The sequence below is a fragment of the Stegodyphus dumicola genome, chromosome 1, assembly GCF_044657685.1.
Source record: "Stegodyphus dumicola isolate Sdum_Otavi_A_Nest chromosome 1, ASM4465768v1".
NCBI classification, from domain to species: Eukaryota; Metazoa; Arthropoda; class Arachnida; order Araneae; family Eresidae; genus Stegodyphus; species Stegodyphus dumicola.
Window position 1 is genome coordinate 155,804,181 of NC_140768.1, and position 13,639 is coordinate 155,817,819.

A 13,639-nucleotide genomic window follows, 5' to 3' on the forward strand; every position below is an offset into this window, starting at 1 on the left:
CGACTACCACGCCCGTGGCCCGTGGCGTGGTAGTCGAACTTTAAATCAAACACAAAGAAATTATTCCGCGACTGAGAGAGAGGCACTTGCAGTTCTGTTAGCAGTGCAAAAGTTCCGAGTCTATTTTGGAAGAGCGCCAATAACAGTGTATTCTGATCATGTGGCGGTAACTAGATTGTACTCAGGGAAAAACTTATCCGCAAGGTTAATAAGATGGGCACTCAAGCTACAAGAATATAATCTGGTAATCAAGCATACCCCCAAAAAGGAAAATATCGTAGCAGATGCCCTATCCAGAATTAAAATAGATGAAGAAGGTAATACTGTAAAGGTGGCAATGCTCACAGCATGTACAATAAATTCCCGAGAAACTGTAATAACCGAACTTGGTAAGGATCCTGAGTTTGGAAGCATTTATGAGTATTTAAAGGATCCTGAAAATTTTAGCCACCAAGTTATTGTGGCGATAAGAAATAGGGCGTCCCATTACGAACTAATAGATGGTCTATTATTTTATACAAAAACTACAAATTCCAACAACGAATTTCGACCTGTTATCCCAGCTAGCCTTAGATTAAATATCCTGCAGGAGTTGCATGACAGCCCTTTAGCTTCTCATGCTGGTATTCGAAAAACTATACAACGCGTACGCGAGGCAGTCTATTTTCCTGAACTGCAAAAGTTAACAAGGGCGTATGTCCAGTCCTGCCCAACATGTCAAGCAGTTATTTATATTAATTTCCGCCCGGCCGGGTTTCTAAATAGTATTAAATCCGAATTTCCAAATGAAATAATTGGCATCGATTTATTGGGCCCTTTCCCAAAAAGTCAGTTAAATAAAAGTCGCTATCTCCTTGTTATGGTTGATCATTTTAGTAAGTGGACCGAAATTGTTCCCTTAAAACGAGCCTCCGCGAAATTAGTTACTGATTCTATTTTAAATAAATATATTTTAAAATACGGGCGCCCCTAAAAGTTATATCGGATAATGGTCCTCAATTTGTAAGTAATGTATTTGAAGACATGTGCGAAAAACTGGGCATACGTCATTTAAAAATGGTCCCGTATCGGCCGCAATCAAATATAGCGGAACGGGTCAATAGAAATATAGTGAAAATTATCCGTAGTTATGTTGAAAATTTTCATAAAAGCTGGGATAACTATGTCAATGAATTTGCTTTCGCTCTTAGGACCGCAAAACATGATACAACGGGCAAAACTCCTGCTGAGTTATTTTTAGGCAGAAAGATTATAACGCCGTTAGATAAATTATTTTATGTGCAACAAAGAGCCCCAGAATTTAAAATGGGTGATATAGAAAAATTAATTAAAGAAGCAAAAAAGAATACTGAAGTAGCACAGAGAAAACAGAAGCTTTATTACGATATGAAACGATGGGGAGTAACTTATAAAGTAGGGGATGAAGTGTTAAAAATTAAGCATTCACTTTCTTCAGCACCAGAAGATAAAACTACCAAATTTTTTCCACGATTTGAAGGACCATATGTCATAGAAAAAATAACTGACGCTGTAGTGGTGTTAAAAGCCAGAAATGGTGAAACGTGCTCCGCAAACATTGATCAAATAAAACCCTACTATGATCGTAATAAAATGCAAATTTTCAAAGATCTTTTGCAGGATCCGGCACCGCAGACACGGCAGGCACAAGCTAAAGAGGTGGAACAACGTCAAGCACAAGGCAAGAAAGAAGTTTTAGTCTGAAAGACTTTTGGAAATGTAGTATTTCAATGTAGAAGAATTGGCACTTGCTTGGAAAAGAATAGAAGTTAACAATGTACTACTAATGTATGTTTTAAATTCTGTAAAATTAACGGCATGTTAATATGTTCTTATATACAATGTGAACTGTTATTTTAAATGTTAAGAAATACTGTGATATGGTAAAAGTGAAAGTAATGCCAAAAATTTTAAACTTATTCGTGTGACTGAAAAAAAAAAAAAAAAAAGAAAAAAGAAAAAAAAGAGAAAAGTATTGTGAATATGTGTTAAAGGTTGAATGAATGTAGTTAGGCTCTCTGACGCTACACTTCAGAGTTAGCCACTTTCAGAATAGTACCTCAGGGTTTAGAGATGAAGATAGGGTGTGTTACGTGGTCTTGTTATGTTGAATTTTAACACGTTAGTGTTTTGATTGTAGGCGGCAGTGTTGAACACTGGTACATAAACACATTCGTGTTCGGTGTTTTCTTTTACAACACATGTCAGAGAGCACGGGAAGAGAGAATTAAATAAAGTCATGAATGAAACAAGAATGTTAAGTGAAATATAAATATTCATGTTACTTGCCATTGAATTGTGTAACATTTCATTAAACTAGATATGGAAGGAACCAGATTTCAACTAAAAGCTCCTGTTTAGATGCAGTACAGATGAAAAGTAATTGTCCATGGAACTGATAATGTAAAAACAATTTTTTTTTGTTAATTTCTAGTTTCTAGTGAGAAATGTTTGTAAAAGATTGGCCTCGCGTTAGATTCTAGAGCTAAAAGTTTTCAACAAGGTCGTTTTAGACCTCAGTTTCAAACTAATTAACTCTGGCGGGAAGTATGTAAGGATCTTAAGTTTTACTAACGTTTATTTTATTTTAAATCTTTACTGTCACTTCTTATTTTCTACTTCCGGACAGAATTAAAAGCGTTAACTTATTTATGCAAAATTTGTCTGGCGAACGCCAAGTATTTAAGTTGTGGCTTTTTGCCAAGCGAGAGAGAGGAAGGAGTTAGTCGAAGCAGGCCGCTTGCCTTAGAAGTTTTACTCGGTTGCTGGTTGCCTTCCAGGCCAGAGGTTTAATCCTCTTAATAATTTTAAACGTATTGTAGTGTTAACAGTTCTCTGTACTACATACGGCTTCCTGTTAATATACGGCCAATCTTCCACGTAGGCCCTTGTTTATTATTCCAAAGTTAAGTTAGAGTTTAGTTAATATTTTTATATTCTTACGTTCAGACCACAAGTGGTTGGTCTCTGTATTCCAAAGTCCGGAAATCATTGTAAAGAGTGAAAAATAAAGGGTTTCGTATACCCTTCCTGTGTATCCTGTCTACTTCCCACATTTATTGAACATAGCTTTAGTAAGCTCTCTGTTCCGAGTCAGGTTCTTGAATGTTCCCAAAGCAAGTAAGGAGAAACACAGAACCTGATAATTCAAACTAAGGGAAATCCTACTTCTAAACATATGCAGCTATGCTGCTGCTAAAATGTTTCTGGTTTTGCTGTTGAATTGTAAGTGACATAAGTGCTAAAAAATGACGCTTAATAACAAAGCTAAAAAGACAAAAGGAAACGAGTTAGTAGGAATGAGAGCAACAGCACACAGATAAGACTGCGAGCGCAGCGACAGCGTCCTTTTGGATGATCGTTAAAATCTGAAACCTTTTAGATTTTTAGTCCAAAGGGGCTTTGTCCCTGAAGGACTATTGCTTTCGTTTTGCGATTTTGCGTTGAATCTCTTTTCAAACTGTCCGTTTCACTTTTCAAACTGTTGCCACCAAATAATAGAGTCTTGCATTATATTTGAAGAAATTAAATAATAAAAAATCTGCATAAATATATGTCTATTTCTCGCATTGTGATAAAACAACGGTACATAGAGCCATCGAATTTTGAATGACGTAATTCTGCTACGAATATGGGCATGGGGAATACCAAATTTGAAATTTGGAATTTGTTTTATTATCTATTTCATATTTTGTAAAACTTCAACGAATTTTTGAGTAACAAACACAACGATTTGAAAGCAAACAATGGCAACAATCTACGGGGGGGGGGAACCTCTTTATCTCCAGGGCGCGGAACTGTGTGTCGGAAATTCTAAAGATAGGCTCATTTTAAAATTATTTTGCGACATTGTTATTGAACTGAATTTAATGATTTAAGTGCGAAGAACATGATATTTACTAAATAAAGGTGTTAACACACAAAACGTTAAAAAAACGCCCCTTTGGACGTAATTTAAAATCTGAAACCTTTCAGATTGTTTTTTTATTATATTGCTCTTTTACAATTTTGAAATAAAACCCAGCATTACTGGGAACCCCACGATTTTATTTATTGCCACATATGATCATAGAATATTGTGACAATTATTTTTTTAACCTTTTAATGCATTAAATAAAAATCGCGTAGCTTCAAAGTTTTTGTATTCTTAATTTAATTTTTTTATTTCAAAATGGTTTTAATATTTTAAAGCTTCTTTGAGATCGTCCATTGATACTTAGAGCGAGGAAACTTGTTCGGGAATCAATATTTTACAAGTCGGATTTGATGTTTTCAAAAGAATTGTGTTATTCAAAGAGAATGATCAGATTTAAAATATTTATTTATAATAACCGACAAGATATATATACATAGGTTGGGGCAAAAGTCATGGCAACTACTTTTATTCTTGAAGATACAAGTCCGGTTGAAAAATGTGACATATACAGACGAAAGGACAAGGTCTTAACTACATGTGTGGACAATGAATAACACTGAAATATCGTAACACTCGAATTTATTACGGTAGTATACAGGGCAATATAGCCTTCACGATGCACAAGAATGATAACACAATACACATAAACATAAAGTTGACATGACAAACCTGGGCCTAAAGACCCTCAATGTAGTCCCCTGCTATTGTCACCACACGCCGCCAACGATGTGGAAAGCGCTGAATACCATCAGCCTCAGCATTTGCCGCACCATGTGTGAATCGAGTCATCTGTTGGCGCACAGCATTAGCAATGACCTCTCGTGTTGCAAACCGCCTACCACGTATTGGTTCCTTAATCTTGGGAATGAGATCAAAGTCACAGGGCAAAAGGTCAGGACAGTACAGTTGGGTGCTCCAATTCTTCCCATCCCTAACGTCGGAGTAGCTGTCGTACACACTCTGCTTTATGTGGTCTTGCATTGTCGTGCAGAATTATTGCACTGTCTACAAGATCCGGACGTTTATCCCGAACACCACGTCGTACCTGTCGCACCAGGAAGTTCTTGTAGTACTGTGTGGTCACTGTTCTGCCATGAGGAACAAAGTAGCAAACAATGACACCCCTGACGTCATACGCGACGATCACCATCAATTTGACTGGGGAACGATTCTGACTCTAGCTCATTACGCAATATCCTGTGGACGGTGCGTTTCTCGATGCTACTTGCCCTCTCTAACTCCAGTGATGTCCATCGTCTGTCTTCATCCATGAGGTGCTCGATGACGGCACGTGCCAAATCGGTCCGCACACTCACCGGTCGTCCCGAACGTTGCTTATCACTGGTTGAAACACGTCCTTGCTGAAACTTTCCTACCCACTGTGCTACTGTACGATATAGTACGGCATTATTCCCAAGGGCTTCTACTAATTCACTGTGACATACCATCGCATTTCTCCCTCGGAGGACGGCTATTTTGATGTAAGCACGCTGCTCAACACAGGTTACTTCCATCTTGCACGGTACTCACCAACTGACTGATTTCAGAGCCCTCGCTACCACAGAGCCAACTATCACAGAGCCATCTGTTGTCCTGCATACATACTACGCCTGCAGAACTTCCACACGACACATATAAGTTTTGTGATCCGTTCACATATCTACAAGAAAAGAATAGTTGCCATGACTTTTGCCCCAACCCTCGTATATATATATATACGATACATCACTGGATAGAGAAAGGTTCACAGCTTTAAACCCCCGTTCCATTCAATGCTTACAGCGGCACTGTGGTTTGTCACTTCGTTTCAGTGCCTACATCATTTCTGTGGCATATTTCTGAAAAAATAGCGACACTCTAACATTATGTTGGGAATTCTAAAAGTATGCTGCTTTTAAATATTTTGTAATTTTGCTGTTGAACTGGATTTAATGTGTGAAGAACTTGGTTTTTAATAAATAAAATTAATGGTAAAAAGAAAAAAAATTATTAGCCATCATACTAAGAAAACTGAACATTGATATGATGAGATGAGGAAAGACTGAAATAAATATAGAGAAATGTGCACCGCATCGAAAATTCTAAGCGTATGCTCCTATGCAGCTTTTAAAAAAATTGTGATATTGCAGTTTAACTGTATGTGGAGCAAGTGCGAACAAAAGGATGGTTAATGATAAAGCTAGAAAAACAAAACAAAAACACAAAATGAGTTAGTAGGAAAGAGTGTAACAGTAGACTATTACACTGCGAGCTCCACGAGAGCATAAGGAACCTTGACAAAACCTAGTAACCATTAAAATCTGAAAGTTTATTTTTTCTTTCAGTTTTTATTTTCGTTAAAAAATATAACTAAGAAATTGCTGAAGTTACGTTTCTGAACATGTATCTGAGAAGATGTTGAAGATATTGTGAAATAAATACAATGCCATTTCTTTATCATTGTACTTGAAAAGTTATTAAAGATACATTTAAATAAGATTTAGATGCGTAAAAGTAATATTTCTTTATTACCGTACTTGAGAAGATATAGAATATATTATTAAATAACGTTTATTTACATAACAATCACATTTCCATATCACTATGTTAGAGATGACGGTGAAGATGTTGTTATAAAAAGTTTACGTACATAACAAAGACACTTCTTCATTGTCGTACTCGAGAAGAATTGAAAACATTGTTAAATAAAAGTTTAAGTGCATAACAAATTAATTTCTTCATGATTCAGAATTTTCTATGTCTGTTTTCTTAAACCCACAGTTTCTCATTTCTTCGAAAGCGGACTCTTGTGTGAGGGCAAAGTTAAATAATTCTCTGTTATCTATGGGACCTAAAGTTCCTCCCAATTCCTCTGAAAGAAATTCTGGAGAAACGTACTCATGAAGTTCTTCCAAGTTGCTCCCATGTAGAAAGACCTATGAAAAGGATTATAGCATCAAATTATAACATTTCAATACTTTTAAGCATTAAAGATAATATTTTTGTAGAGCAAAATAAAGGAAATATTTATGCATCGAAGCAGAAAAATAATATGTCACTGCACTTTGGCGCTTTTACATTTATTCAATGAGGATAACATCACTGTAGAAATAAAGCAATTATTTAGCAAAATAATTTACTTGATGAAATACCTTAGTTCAGGCTTGTCCAACTCAGTTACTCCAGTGGCCACAGAAATCATCAGTGCACAATACTACTGGCCACAAAGGAAAAGAAAAGTACGTTCCATATTTGATGATATTAATATCTTATTAGCCCTAAAGGGACGTTAGCCCCGAATGGGATATTAGTCTCGAAACGGCAGTTTGCTTTGAATTTCTATAAACCGCGTATCACGTTTCAAATTGCTGCCATCAAATATTATAGCCCAATGTATTATATTGAAAGAAATTAAATAATGAAGTATCTGAAATGTATGCATGTTTCTCGTATTGTGAAAATCCAACAATACCTAGAGCCATGTAGTGTTGCATAATGTAGTCCTCCACCCGCACATAGGCACCTCAAAGCCCAAATTTTAAACTTCGAATTGATTTTATTACCTATGTCATATTTTGTAAAATCTTTACGAATTTTCGATAAACAAACTTAACAATTTCAAAGCGAGCAGTGGCAACGCCGTACACTTTTATTTTTATTTCAGACTCGGGACTGTCTTTCAGAAATTCTAAAGATATGCTGTTTTTAAATATTCTGCGACTTTGCCGTTGAATCGAATTTTATGTGGCGTAAGCGCTAAGAATGTGATATTTAATAAATAAAGTAAACATACAAAACGTTAATAATAAAGAGCCAAAAAGTTTTGTAAAGTTAATCTTAGTAAGAAAACTGAACATTGATATGATAAACTGTAAAAAAGGCTGCAAGAGAGAAAACCAGAAAATTGTATGCCAATACTTAACGCTGCATCGGGAATTCTAAACACATACTGCTTTGCTGCCTTTGATACTTTTGTAATTTTCATTTTGAATTGTATATGGCAGGGGTGGCCAAAGTGCAGCTCGCGAGCCTGATACGGCTCTCGCAGTCAATTTGTGTGGCTAGTGTATATAAAATATATGTATGAAATATGGTAAACTAAAACTATTCAATGTCCAAAAAGAAGTAATTAATTAGTTCAGAATCTTTTTACAAAGTTATCAGGGATTTCTTTCTCCTCCTCCACTACTTCTATAATGATGTAAATATGAACTTGTGGCTTTTAGAAAGTCTAGATGCGGCTCTCGAACATTCCTGAATTCAAACGTGCGGCTCTTACTGCCATCAAGTTTGGCCAACCCTGGTATATGGCGTAAGTGTGAAGAAACTTATGCTTAACGGTAAAGCTTAAAAGACAAAAAAGGGGGGTTAGTAGGAGTGAGTGTAACAGCAGACAGGCAGACTGGGAGCTCGGCGAAAGTGCATAAAAACTTAAAAAACCCTTACGGGCAATCATTATAATATGAAACCTTTCAGCTTATTTTTCTTTATTGTAGCTCCTTAACATATGGAAGGAACGTAGGGAAACCTTGGTAGTAAATCGATACCTATTGGTTGTTTCCCGACACCTGGCATCTTTTCCCTGCCACCAGCTTTCGGTTCTTTGGAGACACACTGCTCGCACTAGTAATTTTTTCAGAACAGAGATCAGCTATATGCCCCGTAACTTGGATCACGTTTATAAAGTGTTCCCTTTTTATAAAGTGAGAAAGGCTGATCAGGCTGATACGTACTACTGAACATGAAATTCGCGAGCGATTTAAATTTGCGGCCTTCTGGAAATCTCACAGAGCAGTATTTGTAAAATTCGAGAATGGCAACTTCGCTGGATTTCTCTTAAATCCATCTGTAAGTGGGATAGCACATTCACAACGTCGGTTGAGAAAACAATTTTCTAAAGAGACCATCTCAAGAGTACTTTTCATAATCCTAGGTTTTATATATGTCTCGATATTGGGATTCCTAATTTTATTAATATATTAGCGGAAGTACCCGATGCCAGTTAAGTTAGATTGAGAATAATGCATCTAGCAACAGACAGAACGATACCGCTGTAATCCTTCTCTAATAATGACGCAAAAAATACGATTCATAGTCATACATTTTTCAGCCTGATGCAATTTGAAATCCACATAAAAAATTTCCATAGAAAAAAAGTCAATTCTCTCTCATTATACCAGCAACAATAGCACGCAGTTTTGAATCATTTTCGTTTTTCTAATCAAATGGTCGTAAAAGACATCCAATATTTCCAAGTTGCAACCAATATTTCGTCTATATTCAATTTTAATTGATTAAATGTGGCAAAACATTTATCATAATGGATCAGAAATTAATAAAATTAATAACGCAAACAAACAAGCAAACACAAAAACAGATATTATTCTTTATATGTATAAATTTTGTAAAACTTACAAATGTTTGACTAACAAACTCTACGGTTTTCAAGCGAGCAGAAGCAACACGTTTCGAAATAAAGCTTTTTTATCTCCAACGACTGTTGCACTCGGAAAAAAATGAGTGTGAAAATTAGCGCTTTCAGAGTTTTTAATATTTCGGCTGATGAAAGTCGTACAAAGATGGCAATAGTCCCACGAAATCCCACAAATTTTTGGAATCGGGAATAATGTACTTAATGCTTGGCAATGCTATTTTTATTTCATCGTAAAATTTGGAAACTTTTTATTAACAAACTCTAGGATTTGAAATCGAGCAGTGGAAACAACTTTCGAAATAAAGCATATTTTCATCTCCAGCTTACGAGACTGTTGCCACTCGAAAAAATGAGGGCGAAAATGATCATTTTTCCGAGTTTTTAATTAATATTTCTGATTTTAGCTATGTTTTCTTAGAAAAACGTGGGCGTCGACCTTTTCCAGGACCCAGAAAATAATTGTAGAAAGTTTGATGACGATAGTGACTGAGTTATCAGGGAACAAACACTCAGACTTTTCTTCTTTATATATATATAGATTATAATTACATATTATTTGTATTTTCTCGTGTGAACCAAGGGCCACAGAAAAATAAGTCAAGGGACGCATTTTTGACGAGCTTACCTTAATTTATCAGACATTTTCTTCACAGAACTGAGTTCAAAATTTTTAGCGTTTTTATTATATTGGTTTGAATTTTTTAAGCAACAGCAAACAAATTTGCCATGGTATGCACTCAAAAATGATTTCATACTCCCCGAAATTATCATGTAGATCATCTACATGAAAGCCACTTCGCTACGATGAACAAAGTTTAGTCCATGGCGTATCGTTTAAGGATTTTCATTTTAAGATCAATATAAGGATAAACATCACCTTTATAGGACAAAATTGTGGCAAACTGTTTACTTTCCGATGCCTAAGACAAGATACTATCTGTTAAATATAATCCATCAAAGCCATGAAACCAAATCATGAAAAGCTGTCCATAGAAGTTAGGTACAGATGAAGAATGGCTGAAGTGTACTTCCCAATCTGCAAAGCAATTTGATTTCTTAACAAGGTATATGTCCAACCCAAATTTTGAAACAACACTCTGATAACAACGCCAATGTGTGTGCGTAGAATATAACTCGATTTTACGAGTCATGTGGGAAAATTCTGCATTCCTCATTAGTAACACGGATTACGCCTGTTTCTTTTTTTCTTCAAATAATTACAAGTTGTAGTTGATCTCTCCGTAATATCCACCCGTCCTCAGTGAGGTTGAGATCTGGAAACTACTCAGGGTTTTTGATTCGTCTGATAATCTTATAAGGTATTTTCTCCCTCCTTTCTGTATGCCTTCGTGGTATAACGGTAGCACACTTGGAGCGTATCCGAGAAGTCCAGGTTCGACTCCCGGCGGGGGGATTACTCTTTTTTCACGTCTCCCGCATCAAAAAATAACGACTCTACAGTGGTGTCTGAACTAAAAGGTGGTGGTTGATGATTCTTCGCCGCCAGCATTTGGCGATAGGATCTTCTAATCCCCAGTCGCCCTTTATTCGAGAAGTCCAGGTGTGAGGGCATTGCTCACTTTTCGTGTCACCTGCTTCATAAAAGTCCTAATATCTCTTCAGTCTTACTCTGTAAGAGATTTTTCTTTGGTCTAGTTTTATAATGCCTGGTATTATCATCGAGTAACCTCACGGCTCAATGAGCGCCATCTAGCGGCCGCCGGAAGAAACACCGGCCAAAAAAGGTAATAGCCTTCAGTCGATGTACGGGAGTCATGAACTATGCATGCTGTTTCCCCGAGATGTTGTTCCCCGAGCTTTACTTTGTAACTTAAATGTGTAATAACGCCCTTAATTGCAATGTTTTATCTTAATTGTGTTTTGTTAATTAAAACTATTTAAAAAGGCCAAATGAGTCTTTTGTTTAGGTAGTTTTGGTTATAGTTGAATAATTTATCCAGTTGAGCGGGAAAAAAAAAAAAAAAAAAGAACATGTTTAGTTTACGACTCCAGGACATAGACTCATATTCTTTTTCAGGTTTTAGGTACTACTCCCACCAGCGAAGACTTCACCCTAAGCTTATTTTGGAAATAGCATAAAGTAGCGGTTTATCTTCACCCGAAGCTTTTTTTAGACATTGTATGGTTTCATCTTCACCCGAAGATAAGAGATAAGCATTTAATAAGAAAGAGATTTTCACTTAATAAGCATTTAACTAAAGAGATAACAGTTTCACTTGAAACAATGTAAAATTCTAACTAAACGTCGTCGTCTAACTATAACTATATTCTAACTATAACGTTGTTAATACTTTAATAATATGGTTGTTTCCTTTTAGCTATGTTGCAATTTACGAATTTATATTGTTTTACATTGTTTTAAATAATTGATTTTCATTTGAATTTCCTGTGTTTTAATTCTATGTTCTAACTGAAGATTAATTTTGATTTCACTGGAAGTCAACACAAGTTAAATTTTGTTTTGGTTCTGACCGAAAAGTGTTTACTTGGTAAAATGTTATTTTTATTCTGATTGATAAATGTTCCCGGTGTGCGTAATTCTTTGAGTATTTTTATAACTGTATCGCTATCAATGAATGAGTTGTGTGTTTTGTTTTATTTTATTTTATGAATAATATTAACGGATATTATTTTCTCTTTGAGAATAGAAATGATTAAAAAGTAAAAAGGGTTTTATCCAGTATATTATTTAAACTGTGCCACTAATGTTTTGTTTTCGTGCAATATGAGTACTTCTTTTGAATTAATATTTAGTTATTCTGAAAATTATTATGCCGTTATTCTGAAAAGGCATTCTAATACTTGCTGCATTTTCGAATTGTGAGTTTATAAAAAATTTCAAATTATTCTTTTTTAATATTTGAGAACAACTTATATGTCTTATTGTGTTTTACAAAGAGAACTACAGTCAAAATTAATTTCTTAGAGCATTTAGGATTTTGTAGACATCACAGGCATAACTAATAGACGATTTTTAAGGTATATCTCCCGCTTTCCTAGCGTGCCTTCGTGGTGTAGTGGTAGTAGTAAGCGCAGGTCCTCAGGAGCTCAAAGGATGCCGCCATGACGTAATAGAACAATGGATGACGCAATGGGGCGTGGTCTCCGCCATCTTGGATTCCCCCGGAAGTGACGACACCAGCGCCATATTGGATCACGTGACAACCGGAACTGACGTAGATGGAAGGAATAACGTAGACGGAATGACATCATCCAAGTTTCGTTTTGATTTTGTGGCAACGACCCTATTTTTCAAAGTTTTTATTTTTTGTGGCATCGACACTATTTTTTTAGGTTTTGTGGCAACGAACTCTTGAACCACGCGTTTGGAATGACATCTCTTTTAATTTATTATTTTTAATTATTTGACACGTGATTAATATTAGTTTGATATTTGATTAATATTAATACTATTTTGTATGTCATTAATTTTACTAATTTTCTCTTTTTAATAAGTATCTTAATTATTTAGTTCGTCATTATTTATTTAATTACTTTTAATTGATTCCATTATGTTTTAATCTGTTTTTAATGAATTTTAAAAGCAACTCCACGGCCGAGATTCGAACTCGCTATCTCTGGGGTGTGAGTCTAGCGTTTTACCGCTCGGCTAAGCCCTTCATGTTATCAAACCTGTTATTTTTCCGTTTGGAGCGAAAATCACCATGACGTCAATAGGCTGGGGGGAAACAGGCAAACGTCATCTCTTTCACGTTGCAGCCTGTCAAAACCGCTTCACGCTTTCTGCATCCGCCGTGGCGAACGTATACAATCTTAACAACCAATCAGCATTCCGCTAACAATATCTATCTTATTTCAGCCAATCAGCGTTTCTCTTTCATTGTATACCGCCTATAAATTTGCTCGCTTTCACGATTTCATCATTCCCGAAACCCTGACGGATGAATGGATCTCTCCCATGAAAACTGCGAAGATTCCGAAAGAAACTACGTCTATGGAAATCATCACCGAAAATAGATTTAAAGACTTAGAAGAAAAAGAAGATAATGAAAATAACATGGAGACCACCAGTGAAACGGAAATTCCACCACCAATTGTATTTACACAAAAAGAAGTAAATTGGATGGAGATAAGGGAGCTACTTTTAACGGTATGCTCGGATGAATTCGAAGCAGAAACGAAAGTGCAATCTATTTTTGTGAAAGTCAAAACTCCCAACGAATATAGAGCTGCCACACGCTTACTACATGCCAGGAATATACCCTTTCACACATATAGACTCGAAAGTGAAAAACCATTGAAAGTGATAT